The sequence below is a fragment of the Canis lupus genome, chromosome 23, assembly GCF_048164855.1.
Source record: "Canis lupus baileyi chromosome 23, mCanLup2.hap1, whole genome shotgun sequence".
Classification (NCBI taxonomy): Eukaryota; Metazoa; Chordata; class Mammalia; order Carnivora; family Canidae; genus Canis; species Canis lupus.
Window position 1 is genome coordinate 15668221 of NC_132860.1, and position 11016 is coordinate 15679236.

General features: G+C 45.9%; 1 long non-coding RNA gene across 4 annotated transcripts; it reads right to left on the minus strand.

Annotated features, from left to right (window-relative positions):
- Nucleotides 1-3029: 3029 nt before the first annotated feature.
- On the minus strand, nucleotides 3030-8923 carry LOC140614779 (uncharacterized). Of its 4 annotated transcripts, none has more exons than XR_012015558.1 (3): nucleotides 6893-7182; nucleotides 5329-5487; nucleotides 3030-4584 (listed from the first exon to the last, which is right to left on the minus strand). It is a non-coding gene; the product is annotated as an uncharacterized lncRNA (long non-coding RNA). The 4 variants fall into 4 exon arrangements; XR_012015560.1 differs by lacking the exon at nucleotides 6893-7182 and adding an exon at nucleotides 8887-8923 and having other exon boundaries at nucleotides 3031-4584; nucleotides 5408-5487; XR_012015559.1 differs by lacking the exon at nucleotides 6893-7182 and adding an exon at nucleotides 7189-7582 and having other exon boundaries at nucleotides 3031-4584; nucleotides 5408-5487.
- Between the last annotated feature and the right edge of the window lie 2093 nt (nucleotides 8924-11016).

Below are 11016 nucleotides of genomic sequence, written 5' to 3' on the forward strand. Positions count from 1 at the left end.
TGAAAATAGTCTAGCCCCAGCCCCAAATAGCCTGGGAAGTGTGTGTGTGTGTGTGCGTGTGTGTGTGTGTGTGTGCTCAAAGCCATCTGTGAAATACAAGGGCATAATTTTCATCCTTACAGACGCAAGAGGTTCAACAATGCCACAGACGCACCCTCAAGGCAGGCGGGGCCACACCTGCGTTTCAAGCGGACTCCTGTTCATGCAAACCAGAAGCCCATTCTAGAGCACACGGTTGTAATTGGAGCTAGGGAGGCAGTTCCCAAACCCTCCACAGTACAGCTGGCTAGGAGCAGAGACAGGGATATTTTCTCTGTTCTAGCTCATGGAGGAGGGCGGAGGGCACTCACTCAAGTTTATCTATCTATCCATCTGTCATATACCTACCCCTCAAATATGTGGAGTGCAGTTATTCTCAGAGATGTCCTGACTCAGGAGTTAGTAATAGTCTCTGAAGTCAAGATGCCTGAGTTTGAATCTCAGCTCTGCCACCTATTAGCTGTGTGACCTTGGGCAAATGACTTAACCTCTCTGGACAGCAAGTTCCTCACCTGTAATAGGGAGATGTGCCTGATAGCACAGTGACTGATGCAAAGTAAGTGATGTATCTGGGTTTTTGAATAATAAATTGAGAGCTGATCTTAAGAAGGATATAGAGAACAAGAGTCTCTAAGAGGTATTATTATGGGCGATTCCAGGTCAGGGACATGGCCACTTCCATCACTGAACTTGTATATTTGAAGTGAATACAATTATTATCCATACCTTGGAGATGAGAAAATGAAATCTCGAAGAAATCCCTCACCCAAGGTCTCCCTGGAGCCTGCATATGGCAGGGTGAATCTGGCTAGCTGACATCTGAGCCTGAGCTCTATACATTCTCTGGGTTGTAAGACGGGGCAGCTCCCAGGCCTGGTCCACCAGACATGCCCATGGTCCAAGCAGATTTCATCTTTATTTTTTTTTTAAGATTTTATTTATTTATTCATGAGAGACACAAAGAGAGAGGGAGGCAGAGACACAGGCAGAGGGAGAGGGAGAAGCAGGCTCCATGCAGGGATCCCGACGTGGGACTCGATCCCGGGTCTCCAGGATCACGCCCTGGACTGAAGGCGGCACCTAAACCACTGAGCCACCCGGGCTGCCCCCAGATTTCATCTTTAGGACTAGAGTATAGACAGAGCTGTCTCTTTCCACCGAAGTCAGGGTTAGCAGTCAGTGTGTTCCACATGCAGTACGAAGAGGCCTGACCACAACGGGAGAGAAAGAGACTCCTATCACAGAAGAGACCGGAAGTAAGAGCTCCAGTTACCTTCCAATGCAGTTCTCCTGGCTCTGCCCTCCTCTGTGTTGGCTTTGTCTTCAGGCTGGTTTTCCTCATCGCAGCCAGTGCCAACAGCTTTTGTTGCCACAAGCAACCTTATCCCAAAGAGAACATTTCTGGCCTGGCATTCCAAGCGGGAGTCCTGAAACCCACTCTGCCTGGATTGGGTCACATGCCCACCTGAACCCATAGGGTAGCCAGAGGACTGGAATGTGCGGATTGGCTATGCCAGGCGGGGCCCCATGCCTAGCACTGGGGCGACTCAGTTTCTCCTGAAACATCAGACAGCGTGGGAGAGAGGCGGACACTTGATTGAAAACTGCATGCGGTGAGGAAGGGAATGGAGGGACACAGGGCCATTTGCTAGCTTGGTACAGACCGGGGCGCGCATGAACTTGCAGAAGGAATTCATGCTTTTCACCTCTCAGAAAGTCATGTCATTCTGACCTCCCTCCTATTATCCACTCCGCACCTCCACCCACCCACATACCAAACCCCCATTAAGCTCTTCTCTGTAGTAAATACATTTTAATTAAAATCAAATTCTTGCCCAACTGCTTTTCTCTCCAAATCTCGCCCCTCAATGCAGTTTAGATGGCATGAGACCACACAGTGCAACCTGGCCCGATTGGCAGAAGGGGTCATTCTCCCCTCGTCAGATGAGTGAGGTTTGCGGGGGCACTGGGGGTATCACCATGTGGAGCAGGAGCCAGCTCCACAGGCCAAGTTGTGGCAGAAAATGCACAGGCTCCAATAACCTGGTTCCAACCTCTGCTCTCCCTAACAGTGTGACTTTGAGTGAGCCAGTTAATGAAGACAATAAATAGCCCTTGCTTGTAAGGGCAGAGTATGGATTGAATCGGATGCCAGACGTGAAGGCTTCTTGTTGACCTCATTAAGCGTTAGATGCTTTCTTCCCTATTTGTAAGTGTGGTGGTTTTATATCAGAGCAACTTGCTAAGCTAGAACTGGGTTTCCCAGAACTCCCTTTCCTGGATGGTCCCCAGGGAGGCCTGGCTGCTAGGCACATTTGCACAAGATGGGGAAGGTGGAAGGGACAGCAGGCCACATACCTGGAAGGTCAGTGCAGGGCTTCAGGCACTTGTGCCGGGCATGCATGTTGCTAATGGAGTGAGGGAGGGGCAGCAGCCAGGTTTCTGGAGATGCTTCCTCCAGCATCTTTGAGTCCAGGGCTGGTGCATGTGCACCAATTTGGCAGAAGGTATAAGCTGCTTCTAAGGGTCACTGCATTGTTAAGGTTGGAGGTGGTAAGAAACAAACACGAATTCCAGCTTCTCCTCAAGGGCCCCAGGTCGTCCAGTTTCCTCTTGATTTCTCCCACTTCACACCCAAATTTTCTTCTCACTCGCCAGCTCTGCTGATGGACACAACTTTGGGCCCACCAGCAGATGTGAGATGCCTGCCTTCCCTAGACCTATTCACTAGCTGCCACAATTGCGTTGTGAACTCCAACCCCTATGATAATCCCTTATCCCATATCACATTAATGGTCCTGCTTCCCTGACTGAACCCTGATACAGTGGTAAATAAAACTTCCCCCTCCTGTGAGCCTACCATGGGCTAGTACGTTGTTATTCTTTACGACATCCATCTGGGATTACTTCTGAGAATTATTGATCGAGATTATCAACCCTATTTTATACTTTGTATATTAGTCAGCGTTCCAGAGAAGCAGAACAAATAGGAGACATACGGAGATAGACAGATAAATGGATTTATCATGGGAAGTTTGCTCATTGTGGAGACTGAGTAGTCCCACAATCTACCATCTGTAAGCTGGAGGAGACTCAGAAAAGCCAGTGGCATAGTTCAAGTCTGAAGGCCTGAGAACCAGAGAGCCAAGGGTGAGAGTCCTAGTCCAAGGGCAGGAGAAGACCAAATTCTAGCTCAGCAATCAAGCTAAGAGAGTGAATTTTCCCTTCTTCGACCCTTTTGTCCTTTTCAGGCTCTCAAGGCATTAGATGAGGTCCGCTCACACTGGGCAGGGCAACGGGTTTTACTCAGTCTACCAATTCAAATGCTAACCTCATCCAGAAACACCCCCACAGACACTCCCTGAAATAATGTTTAATCAAATATCTGGGGATCCTGTGGTCCAGTCAGGTTGATACACAAAATTAACCACCATGCTTGGACAAACTCAAGTCGTGGAGGTTAAATACTATGTCCCAGTAACTGCCAGAACTGGGATTCAAACCCTGGTCTGTGTAGCTCTTGTGCCTGAACTTCTGTCACTCACTCACACACTCTGAAACTCACCAGGAGCATTAGCTCATTAATTAGAAAAGGCTGCAAACGTGACGTATACTCATTAGGAATAGGAAAGACTCTTAGACATATCAGTGTAAAATGTTTAAGATGCCAAAGACATGACAAAAAAAGGGATGGCCATACCCCAAAAGATATACAAGCACCACCCAGAGGGACGAAATTATAGATGTACCTGAAGTTGCCCATTAAGCAAACTGGTTTAGGCCCTGTCTTAAACGGAAGGGGTCCAATTGCTCTCTGTACAGCCATGTCCGAAAAGAGATTGGACTTCTGGCAGAGAGAAACGCACTAATTGTTTCCCCACACGGCTCACCACTCAGCACCCTCCCACTGGCCAACAATCCCTGACAGTCAACTGGGAGAAAATCAAAGAAGCAATTGAGTGAGGGCTGCTCTGGGTTTGTGCCCAAGAGTCACAGGATCCCCGGACAAAGCAGGAAGGCCTCCTGGCCACTGCGGCCTTCTAAGAATGCCTGAGACGCCAGCCCTCGAGGTTTTCCAGTTCCCTGAGGACCAAGGGAAGCATCCTGGAAGGAGGATGTGGCTGTCCCATGGACAGAATGGAACAAAACAAATTCACGTGGCATGGCTCATTCAGGGCAGAGTAGGAGGAGAAAGACCTGGGAGAGGGGCAGAGGGAGGACGGGGAGAGAGATGACATGAAACATCATCCCATTGGTTCCCGGTCCCTCCTGGCCTCATGGTCTTGTGCCTGCTGTTCCCTCCGAAGGGCCCTTTCTCTTCCTTTCCATCCACTGAAGACCATCATTCCCTTCCAGGCTTCTCCAGGTCACCACCTTGCACCGTCTCCTCATCACCTTCCACATCCCATGGATGCTGTGTCCCTGTGATGCTGCAATTGTTTCTTGCACGCCTGTAATACCTTCAGAGAAGGGCTGTATCTCTAAAAATCCTTTTCTTCTTTATATGAAAAGTAAGATTTTTCCTTTTTTAATCAAAGCTGTGCCCTATCGAAAAGAAGAATATGAAAAATAGTGTCATCACCCACAGATGTGGAGCATCAATACCTTGGTGGCTATGGACCTATTGACATTTTCAATACATGTACCTATGACACTGCTATACAGGCAAGATTGGAGAGGGCTTATGAGTTTGAATTTTGTAGTTATATCACCTTGGATTGGCATCTCAAATCTAGCCGTGCGAACTTGGATAAATAACTGTCTCTACCTCAGTTGACTGGATGTAAAATGGGGATGGTAGAGTTGTTACGAGGTTGTCATATGGTTGGTTGTTATAAGGATTAAATGAAATGATCCACAGAAAGCCCACCAAGAATGTATATAAAATCACCATTCGTGGCGTGTGTTTGTGTGTGAGTTAAAATGCACATTATAAGAAATTCACCATTTCAACCATTTCAAAGTGTGAAACTCAGTGGTATTTAGTAAATTCACAGTGTTGTGCAACTATCAGCACCATCCTATTCCAGAACATTTTTAGCACCCCAAAAGGATATCCCACACCCATTAGGCTGTCTCTTCCCCATTCTCCTTTGCCCCTGCCCCTGGAAACCACTAATCTGCTTTCATCTCTATGGAAAATCACTTTCTCTTCAACCTTTGTCTCTAGCTCAGTTTTTTCCTGACAGCTTTGCATTCAAACCTCTTTCATAAACAAACTAAATCAAACTTTAGAAAGGGGAAACAAACACAAAACTACAAAGCAAACGTGGAGAAATGATTTGGCACCTCTCCTAGAAGCTCACTGTGGAACTTGCTGAAGAGTGATCAGTCCCTGCTTGGTCTGTCTGCCTCCAGGCTCACTCACCCCAAACGTCTTCGCCTGGTTCTTGTTAGAATGGGGCCTCCTGGTTGTCAAATCCATGTTCTATTTCCAGCCTTCAGCCTCTGTAAAGTTTTTGCACTGCATGATGGTGGATCCTGCCCCCACCCTTTCTAGAAACCCTCTTTCCTTTTGATTCTAAAACACCACTTGTCCTAGCTCTCTGGCCATGCCACCTCATCTCCTAAGCTGGTGAATGCACTATCCTGCTCTCTACCGTCCACAGCCCTCCTCAGGTCACCATATCCGTTGCCCCCATGTCAGCTATCACACAGACACCGGCCATTTCCAGCTCTCTCCTCAATTCCAGATCGCTGTGTTCAGCTGCCCTCTGGACCTCCCAGAAGTCTTCGACACATCTCACATTCAACACAGTCACACTGGGTTGTCCAAAATGCAGTAAATGATATACATTTCCAATCTCACTAATGGTGCCCCAACAACTCAATTTCCCAAACTAGAATTTTCAGTCATCTGTGGTTCCTTTCTTTTTTCTAACTCTTTTTTTCCAGGTGGATAACAAATCATGCCTGTATAGTTCAGAACCCTCTCTTGAGTCCCCTCCCTCCTATTCACCCTGTTGCCATTGTCTTAGCTCAGATCCCAACAGCTTTCAACAACCACAATGACCTTTGTAAGATCCACATATGTCCTTTCCCTGTCAGAATTACTTGTTCAAAAGGCAGAAGTGATCAAGTTGTTCTCCTATTTGAATATCACTCCCTTCTAGAAAATACACCCTCAGCTCCCAGAACATACTAGAACCTGTCACAGATCCTCCACTGTCCACTGAGGGTGAGCTTCTAGGTGAAGCTGCCTCCAGTTCCTGGCTCCAGAGTGGGGAGATGTGACTCAGGCTGCACCAATCAGCAGCCTCAATATCTCTGGCCCCAGTAATTGGTTCAGGCCTAAGCCAGAGCTAATGAAACACAATTCTGGGCTTTTATTTGAGCTACGAGGAAATCAGACCTCTTCTTTGCACTTTACATGAAAAAAAGAAGTACAGAGACTGCATCTTGCGACCAAGGGGACTGGCACTAGAAAGAGGAAAACCTTACCCTGGTGACATCTTTGGAGACCTGGGTCAAATTAGACCCACAGGCACATACCCTTTATTTCTTTTTAAAATATAAGCCAATACATTCCCTGACTCTTTTTATTTTTTTATTTTTAACTTTTTCTTAAAATAGTTTGAATTGAGGTTTGTATTACAAACCAAAGTCTTTGCTCATTACCCTGTAAGCCAGCATTTTCCAAATTTCGCTGAACATTAGAATCACCTGGGGTGGGGGGGAGTTTTAAACCACTTAGTGCCAATTCAATCCTCACATCTGGGGGGTGGGAGCCAGACATCAGAAATTTTTAAAGCTCTCAGGTGATTCCAATGCATAGTGAAGTTTGGGAACCACTGCTCTAAGCAAAGCAGGCTGCTCCCTCTGTGCTTCCCCAGCTCCCTGCCCACCAACTTACCAGAGCTCTTTTCACCCCATATTACTGACTGACTCCTTCTTTGGACTTTGAACATCTTAATGGCAGAGTCACATCTTTCTCCCTCTGCCTTGCATATGGTAGGCCTCAGTAAGCATTAAATAATTAACAGATGACTGACTGACTGAATGAATGAATGGGACAAGTCCAAACCATCTTGTGTATTTTTAACTTCAAGGCACCATGTACTAGGTATAAAAATAAGAATGCTCTGGCTTTGGAAACAGAGTGCCTTGACCCAAATTCTAGCTTGCTATGACTCAGGGCAAATACTCAACTGCTCAAAGACTTCTTTCTTCATCTGTAAGATGTAAATAATAATAGCACTTACATCACAGTGACGTCAGGATTTCATAATAGATGTAAAATTCTTAGAACATTGCTTGGTACATAGTAAGCACACAATAAATGTTAGCCCCTTCCTTCCTTCCTTTCTCCTTTCCAGTCTTCTTTCCTTCCTCCCTTCCTTCCTCCCAGATAAATATTAAGCACACACCCCCTGGGTTGGCTAAGAGGTGAATGGGAGGTGAGGTAGGGGGAGACAGTGAGTGTGGAGGACTCCTTGCAGAATCTCATGACTCAAGGGGACACATGGGATAGAAAGAGGCAGAACACAGTGGTTCCTGATGTGTTCATTTCTCAGCTGTAAGCCTTGAGCACATTTAGATGCTGAAAGAAAGAGCCAGGTGACACGAAGATGTTCAAGTGTCAAGAGGGGCAGATTCAACACCTGCCAGAGCCAAAGCCACAGGAGGTGGGAGGACCCTTGGGCCTAGGGAGGATGGGTCTCTCTCAGAGACAGGGAAGTCACAGAGAGGAGGTGGGGAGGCTGCAAAGATTTCACACCTGTATGCGCTTTGGAGGTGGTTTTGCTTTGCATGCAGTGTGTTAATGTAGGGGAGTTTTGTTCATGTGACTGGAAGTTTACTATGTCGGGGTGGAGGGCCAATTACTGGTTGGTAGCAGAACAAAAGTCTTGTAAAATTCCCAGTGCTGCTGGGCTTGCCCTGCCCACAATGCCAACAGCACACAATCAAGTGTTTTAGAGCCACCTGAATAGAGCCTGTTATTTGGATGAGGCCAGGTAAAGGGCTATTGTTTCGTATTATTCATCTCAGAGAATTTCATCTGTCTTAAAGGATCTCTCTTTCTGCCTGAGAAGAGAAAGCACTTCCTCATGAAGAGCACAGCTTTCCGGCAGGATCCATTGTATCAGAACTTTTTACCTGCCGGGTCTCTTGTTTTTAAAGGCCTATGGGCTTAAACATTTGTTAGCTGAGTAGCTGCAGAATTTTTTTGCAGCGTTAGAGACAATAAGCATCCGGTTAAGGATGTCCTTGAAAACATCACTCCCTCTGCAGCTCTCCGTCTTCTTATCTATGAAAGGAGGGAGTGGGACCTGGGCCTGCCGGCTTCCTTCCTCCCTCCCTTCCAGCAACACGCCTTCGCTGAGCTGCTATCAGGCGCACGGTGCAACTGTAGGCGCTGTGGGGTACACGAGATAAACCAACCCCGATTAAAAGCCACTGTGCCCACCCTCTGCCCATTTGCAGTTTTGCAGCGAAACAATAACCGAAATCACTGTGTTATGGTCTAGGTCTCTATCACCTCACATCTTCAGTGGCTTCCTAACCAGTTCCCTGCCTTTGTTCAGCGTTTCCACCACTGCGAGGAGGAGGTTTCTGAAGCACGTGTCCAGTCTGGAGGATGCTCTCCAGCCCCATAACACGACAGGGACACTATGCCTGGGTCACTTTACTCATGCTATCCTCTCCTCGAACACTAGGTCTTGCAAACTCATATTCCACCGTCAAGGCCTTGCATTCTCTGTACCCAGCCCCTTGCCAGAATGAACTGCTTGTTCCTACTTGCTAGCCCCAGCATTTTTAAATATGCCTTAGCTGCCACATTTGTGACAGCACAGTCATTTGCCTGTGTGTCTCCTCTGTGAGCACCTGTATTAGGGAGGGGCAGACCTGAATTATGCCGTTTCCTCAGTGCATGGCACTTAGCTGGTACTGAATTAATCATTGTGAAGTCACAGAATGTCATAGGTGAGAAGAGTGTCAGGAGAGGCACAGTCTCTAAACAAACCACTGGGTACAAATACAAGGCGAACAATATTTCTACCCTTTGTTCTCTGAAACCATAACCATGCATCTGGGGGAAACTGGGAGATCAGGGACCCAGGGGCTTTTTTTCCAATATCAGAAACATAAGGAAACAGAGCATAACACATCAGTCTTGTACCAACCATACAGCTTTCACAAATCTCATCATTTTGCCCTGTTTGCTTCAGATGTTTTCTTTTTTTTTGGAAACATAAACATTATAGTTAATCATAACTCCAAAGGGATAACATTCCATCTCCCCATGAATGGTCTTCCTCATGAATTTGGTGTTTATCATTTAAGTATATTTTACTACATTGGCATGTATTTCTAAACAAGGTTTCATACTGGTTTTTATATTTTTTAAACATGTTAATTTGATATGGATTCATACTATATAAAATTATGATTTTTCCCCTTGTTTTTGAGATTTATCCTTGATATCTGAATTTTATTCACTAGGATCTGCTTTGTTGATTAGTATTCCACTGAGTGAATACAATACATTTGACTTGCTCATTCCCATCAATAGAATTTTTTTTTTTTTGCTATTATAACTTATATCACAAAAACACCCTGTGTACTTCTCCTTGTGTGCATGTTAGAGAGTTTTCCCTCCATACCTAGAATTGGCATGGGTGGATCATTCATTTTCACCTTTACTAGGTAGGAATCCATGGCTCTCCGGAGTGATTATACCCATTTCCTGCAACAGGTACTGTCTTTCCCAGCACACGCCTATGCAATCCACAGTTGGTGTTGGCAGACTTTAAAAGTCTTGCCAATCCAATGGGGATAAAATACCTCATTGTGATTTTAATTTGCTTTTCCCCAGTTACTATGGAGGTGAAGTGTCATATGTTTATCGGACATCTGGGTGTCATTTATTTGTGAATTTCCAAGTTATACCTTTTGTTCATTATATTCTGCTGGGTGGCCTTTTCCTTATCGATTGTAGGATTTCTTTATTTATTCTGGGTATAGCCTGTGTCTCATCTTTCTTTTTGGTTGTATCTTTCCTTGATCAAAAGTCTTAATCATTTAGGGAAATTCACTGTTTCCTTTATGGTCTGTGGGTTTATTGTTATTCTCTCTCTCTCTCTCTCTTTTTTTTTTTTTTTTAAGATTTTATTCACTTATTCATGAGAGACACAGAGATAGAGAGAGAGGCAGATGGAGAAGCAGGCTCCAAGCAGGGAGCCTGATGTGGGACTCGATCCCAGGACTCTAGGATCACGCCCTGGGTCGAAGGCAGGCGCCAAACCGCTGAGCCACCCAGGGATCCCCTATTGTTATTCTCTTTTGGATCTATTTCAGGGCTGTCTCTTCTATCCCATTGGTCTCTTCCATTCCTGCACGAATTCTTTCCTTTCAATGGCTTCATAATAGGTCTTAATAGCTGGCAGGGTCAGTCTCTTCTTGTTTTTCTTCAAAGTCACTTAAGCTATCCTTTGGCCTTCTCTCTTCCACATGAATTCTAGAACCAGCTTGTAAATGTCTAGTAAAATCTTTATTGAGATGTTGATAGGCATTTCACTAAATTTATTAATTTGAGAGGAAATCTCATATTTATGGTACTGAGTTTTCCAATCCATGAGTCAGGTGAAGCTCTCCACTGATTCAGGCTCCCTTTTGTGTGGGATGTAGCAGTGAACCCCAGAGCATCATTCCCAAAGGACGAGTAGAGTGCATCTGAGAAAGCCATCACTGGGTGTGGGTTGAGCCGAGCCAGCAGGAAATGAGAGCAGGCTGTTCAAACGGACTGCCGAGGTTTGGCTAAACTGCTTCCTCATCCCACAGTGGCAGAAACTGCCAGTCTTCCAGTCCTGGGGCTCTCAGCTTCCTTCCCAACCTGGTACTTTCAGCAACAAATCCAGTTAGTCAGGGCTGGCATGCCGAGTGAAACCACCACGCCATCCAACCAAAATCTCTCTAAGCAGGCAGGCATTTGCAGGGACCCTGTGACAATCCAACACTGGTGGCTCTGAGGGACTT